This window comes from Rhinolophus sinicus, linkage group LG06 (genome assembly GCF_036562045.2).
Source record: "Rhinolophus sinicus isolate RSC01 linkage group LG06, ASM3656204v1, whole genome shotgun sequence".
NCBI lineage: Eukaryota > Metazoa > Chordata > Mammalia > Chiroptera > Rhinolophidae > Rhinolophus > Rhinolophus sinicus.
In genome coordinates, this window is record NC_133756.1 from 48123147 (window position 1) to 48129146 (window position 6000).

At 44.6% G+C, this 6000-nt stretch overlaps 1 protein-coding gene across 1 annotated transcript in view; it reads right to left on the reverse strand.

Annotated features, from left to right (window-relative positions):
* Positions 1–2824, reverse strand: part of LPAR3 (lysophosphatidic acid receptor 3) — a 70621-nt gene extending 67797 nt beyond the window's left edge. Inside the window, exon 1 of the mRNA XM_019710190.2 lies at positions 2552–2824. The gene's annotated coding sequence lies outside the window, so the exon portion shown is untranslated. The remainder of the gene's footprint in view (positions 1–2551) is intronic.
* Positions 2825–6000: the final 3176 nt, after the last annotated feature.

Here is a 6000-nt window from a genome sequence, read left to right on the forward strand (position 1 = left end):
CGTTCTCAGCCTCCATATACATAGAGAATCTAGGATGAGGGACAAAGGATCAGCAAGGCCAGAGAGGAGATGGCTGAGGTCCTGCAGAATGGATGATGGAGGCAAGAGCCAAAGGCCATGACCAGGAAGGGGGTAGGCAAGTAAGGAACATGTGCAGAACATCCCAACGTCATCGACAGTTGGGGCTCTATCTTTGCCCTCTTGCTGGAACAATGTACATTTGCGCCCCCATTTCCAGAAATGTCAATACTTTAATGTTTATCTAGAAGGAAGAGAAGGCAACTGGCATTTAAGTAGTACTTCCTGTATATCAAAGACCCTGCTAAGTGCTTTTCTCTTTTAATCTTGGGAGGTGGGTATAACCTTCATTTTTGCAGACAAGGAAATGAAGGCTTAGAGAGGCGAAGCAGTGTATCTGAGGTCACAAAGCCTGGCCTGGAACAAAGGATGGTCTGACTGCAAAGCCTTGCTCTTCTCCTTATACCACGTTCATAATGCCCTGGGCCTGTGCGCTGCCATTTAGAAGCTTGCAATCAGACTTAACCACTCTGCTGGGTATAATCACAGGCCAGTACACATTTTGAACTAATGTATACTCCCAGGAGAGAGGCTAATGGGTAATTTGAGTTATAGTAATTCCCATTTGAGTTACAGTGATTCCCCCTGCCCCAACCCAAAGAAATAAGAGGTTGGACCTAAGTTATGGTGGATTTCTGCTCTTCAGCAGAAGATGGAAAACCTGGGAGAGAAGCAGCCAGCCTTAGGCATGTGTGCTTGACTTTGAGAGTATGCCTTAGTTGCGGCCTGGCTACAATGCTGTGTGTGCAGTTGTTCCTGTGTGTGTGTGTGTGTGTGTGTGTGTGTGTGTTTTGGAAAAATGAGAATGAACATGTTGTATACTTTCAAACAGGTTCTGATGAACATACATGAAAAATAATCACATATTTTATTGTTTTCATTTCAGTCTTCATTCATAGAAAACATGTAAGGATCTGTTCTATCCAACATCTTGTAAAACACCCAGATATCTAAAATAGATCTAATCTAATGGAAAGAGCCTGGTAGTTGATTTATGCATTTGTCAGATTTAGAAAAGAGGATGCGCCATTTGTAGTTAAAGCTACAAAGTTTTGAATTCTAAAGACCAAAAAGAAAAAAGAAAAGAAGAAAACTGCCCGAATGATCTATTTTCCTAGTTATATGGTAGTGACAATCAATATAAGCTATATCCATATGGTTAGATGTCCAGAAACTGAGTCCTGATACTGGGTCCATACAGTCTCAAGGCACAAAAGATTCTGGAAGCTTATCTCAAATACGTAAGCTCTCACTGGCAGGGTTTGTTTGCTGGTCTTTCTAGAATAGTCCAGTTTGTTTAGACAAGCATGGTGTTAACAGCCAAGGTTGTGTGTTTCTAACTGTATCACTTCTGGTTGGGGAAAAAAGGAAAATTCTACTCACTGGATTCAGACCACACAAAAGTGGATCCAGTGTCTCATTGGAAATAGAGTTAGCAACTATTGATAATTCACTGGAAAGCTCAACAACTCTCCTTAGCAATACAAAAGTCCATGCATTAATAACATGCCTTACAGTGCACAGAATAATAACCTACGTGTAAAGGTATCATCTGTTTGTGGCTATTTGTGGCTCCAGATTATAAAAAACAAGTAGGAACCAGGAGAAGCTAAGCAGCCCTTAATTTCTAAGGTCACATTCCAAGACCAGGTAATCCAAGGAGTGAGGAGGGAAATGTGTTACAATGACAACAAATTACCGGGGAAACATTTCGTGGAAATTACTGACTTAAAAATTGACCTACAAATGCTTTTGAGGGCCGTTTTAATGATTACCTTAATAAGACTAAATTGTTTCCAATATTCACAGTCACTCCTCAAATTACATGCTTGAGAAATTTCGAAGCAATTTTAGGTAGTCTCAACTTGCTGAAGGAAAGCAATAAAGTAACACTGCTACAGAACAAAGCACTTTTGTTTGCCGCGGGGACAGTCACTCACAAAGCACAACCCCTCCACAGTGTTACTAGTTAATAATAATTATTTCCCGAATTTTTAGATGCCTTGCAAGGTTCGAGCTGTTCCCCGACACACCACCGTACCAGGCGCAACTGGAGGCTGAAAAATGTTATATCCCTAGGCTCCGCGGGAGAACCTCTGCTCCCTACGCACCGCGGTAAGATCGAGTTTGGCAAAGAAGCACCTGCGCCAAAGCAGAGCGGACGGAGCCTCGCCGCGCTCTCCGCGCCCTGTGCCCAGCCTACAGCCCACAGCTTGGGGCGGACGCAACGCGGCTTTGACATTCCGATTGCATTTTTTTACTCCTAGAAAAGAAGTGGGAAAGGGTAAGATGTGCCACACACCTCCCGGAGAGTCCTGTCCCAGATACTTGGAGTGGGTTTGGGACCCGGGCCCGACGTCAGGTAACCCTGGAAAGCTGGGCCCGGCGGAGGCCCTTGCACGCTGGCCTCCCCACGCGCGCCCCGTCCGGCCGCGGCTCCGGGAATCGTCCCCGCGCCCGGCACCCCACTCACCGCTCACGCTCGCCCGCGCCGCCGAGCCCGGGAGCGGGATCCCCTGCGGCTGCCGCATGCCCTCGGGCCGTGCGCGACGGGGCGACCAAGTGTCGGGCTACAGCCGGGCGCGAGAAGCAGCGGAGGGCACGGCGGGCGGGCGGCCGGGGCGCGCCTCCTTCCGAGCTGCAGCTGCGACGCGCCCGGAGCCCAAGGAAAGTTTGGCGGAGCGAGGGGTGGCGCCGAGGGGGGCGGAGGGGCCGCTTCCCTGCTCTGCCCCGCCCTGCCCCGGCGTCCGGCCGTTCCCACGGGAGAGCGCCCCCCACCGGCGAGGCACGGATCGGGCTGTACTGCAGATGCCCTGCTGCCTGGGACTGATCCCAGGACGGTGTCTGGAGAAGACGGAGGTCACTAAAAGACCGCTATCATCCCGGGCTTTACAGAGCCATACCTCAGAGCTGTGTATTAAAGCACTGTCCTTCTGTCCCTCTCTCTTCACTCAGTGGGGACAGATTTATTTGAAGAGGCAGCAGAGAAGAGCAGCCCACACCCACCCATCCCTAACCCCCGTAGAAAGCCGGCTCACTTCCAAGTCAAAAGCTTGTTCCAAAACTTGAACCCCAAAGCTACCCAAGGGTGCAGGCAGCCTGCCAGATGCCAAGGATGGTCACGGTTATCTGTCTTGGGGCCTTTGCTAGGCAGGCACCTTTTCATTGAAACAGGAAACAAAAAATAAAGTTCTTGTGAGAGGCCTCTTGGCCTCCTGTGGTAAACAGTCCCGGATATTTTGTTTTTTTCAAAGCTGAAATATAAAGCTGACCCACCTTTGGTAAAGAAGAAAGATGAAAAGTAAAACGATGTTATGAAGACTTTGTTCTCGCTGAACTCTGCAAAGCAAAGAGAGGTCACAGACATGCTAAAAGTCAGGCCTTCCTGGTGATCCTACAGGAGGAAAATACTTCAATGTGAGGTCCTTCCTACTCATGCTTGAAAACCTTGGGAAACACTCAGAGCACATGCACAGATAGCTTCCCTTTGCCATCCATTGATTCATTCATTCATCGTTCATTAAACGTCAATATTGGACCCTTCTATATGCCAACTAGGAACCATATCCCAGGAAACACTCTGAACAATAACCTGCCCCCTAGCATCAAAGAAATTCTGCTCTTTCTGAAGATCGTGTTTTAATAATGTTTCATTCCTTATGCAATGGACCTCATCCCATAGGCAGTGACAGCCTGGTGTGCCTCAAACCTTTAGAGCAATGTGGCTAAATTTTGATCAACATGTACAAATTATTGTTGCCTCACCTGGGTGTTCAGAAAGTGACTGTGGTGTCTTACAGATGAACTGTGTAGAAAGGGCTACAACTTGCAAAACTAGTGCTAAAGATTAAAGAGCGTGTTTACTGGAACAAGCAAAAACCTTGCAGATGATACATGAAAAGGAGGTCAGGGGAATGAACAGCTCAACTCAAACAGCACATTGATAAAGGGCAACTTGGTGAACACAAAAATTCTCAACCCTCCAGCACTTAGCAAATGCTTGACTCAACGAATGTGTACTTTGTCAAGTGAGTAAGTTGTAGGCTGCACTGAGAACTATAAACACCAGTTAGAGCTGACTTTTGCTGGAAAAATGTATTCCAAGTTCCAAACAACTTATTAGCAAAGGCACTTTGGAAACACATTATGTTGTAACTTGGGGACTTCCTGAACTTGAGCATTGCAAAGCAGAACAGGGTGTCTGTAAAGCTAGATGTGATTACCGTGAACATACGAACCCTAAAAAAGCGGGGGCGGGGATTGGAGAAAGGAAAAGGGGATATGGTGAGCTGTGTTGCAAAACAAAAAGATATTCTAGCTAGATGGTTTTTAACAAATGTGGGTCAGATCTGAGCAGAGGGCAAGGAAGTAATCTAGGAAAGAGATGCAGAGGGGAGAGGGCAGGGGGAACATCCAGCTTATAGACCTACAGGTCGGGACCGGAAAAAAGGGACAAGAGGCAAAGGACAAGCACAAATAAAGGTGGGGCCCCAAATCCTAGTTTTTAGCAAGAAGCTCAAGGATTATACACCAGAACCTTCTTCAAGTCGTTTTAGGATCTGTGATGTCTCACTTCTCTAACAAATGTTTTGTATTAGTAAAACCAAGTTAAAATTAACATAAAAATGGTAAACACAAAGCACAAGGGTACACTTTGCCTTAAAGATCATTGGCTGGAAAGTCATTCAAAACTTTTTTAACAAACATTTGCAGATCAGCTTCCTGTATACAAAGCCATGTGTTTTGTGTTCCTGGAGACACAGAGATTTATACCATTGTTTCTGTAAGGGGAAAAAAGGGGCTTTCCACAGTGCTTGATGGAAAGAAATTGTGATGGCCTTGGAGAACCTGTGTCAGTCAGCATTTTACTTTGCAGGGAATAAATGCTGCAAAGTAAATAAATAAACAAATTATATTGAAACAGGCCCACCTCCTGCCACAGTGAGAAGAAATGTAGAACTTGGGCCAGACCTCTTCCTTTCTAGGTTTATGGAAAGACGCCCATGTTCCTCCATCCCGGGCTTGACTTGAACCTCTAATCCTATAGGCAGGAATTCATAGATTTTGCGTTAACTTTGGGAAATATCTGAACTGAATCTCTGTTACATTTTGTTCATCTGTGCTAATTAGCAATGAGGACGCCTGCAGCAGGTGAATAGTGTGAGAAAGAGGAATGGCAGCTATTAAGTAAGAATGTAAGTGGCACCTGAAATAACCCGTTAGTTAGTAAATTAGCTAGCCGGTTCTAAGAAAAGACTGAGCAAAAGATTAACTCTATAGAAACCAAAGGTAAAGAGAGATGGCATAAGCTAAGTGATGGCCCTATAGAGTCTCTTAACTGCATGTAACTTCAAGTGGAAGGCAACAGGAAGTCACAAAAAGAGTCAACAAATACCAATAAATAAACAAATAAATCAAAATCAACTTAATTTCATTTAAATTGAGCAAACCATCCCATATGATATGCGTGAATCATTCAGAAATACTTCTTGGATATTCATCCCATCACTTCTTAATTCTGCATATTTTTGTGCTTGAGAAAAGTGACCAATTTTGAAAATAAATGTCATGGTAAGAATCTTGTTCTACCAGATATGAAAATGCATTATAAAACCACAATAACTAGGGTGCCCCAGGACCCAGATTTGTGCCTATCATCCAGGCATAATTCACTTGTAAAAGCATCCTAATTTGGTTGATAAATTATATTGTGAATTTAATTCAGAATTAAAACAATATGACACTGGTGCAAAACTAGAGAGACAAAACATTAGAACACGAATGCTATCCTATATACATATCATAGTAAGTATAAAAAATGTCTATGTTTTAAGAAATTGGCATCTTAAATCAGCAGGAAAGGGGGAAGGCTTATTGAGTCAGTGGTCCTGATACAATTCACTGACTTTTGGGAAGAAATAA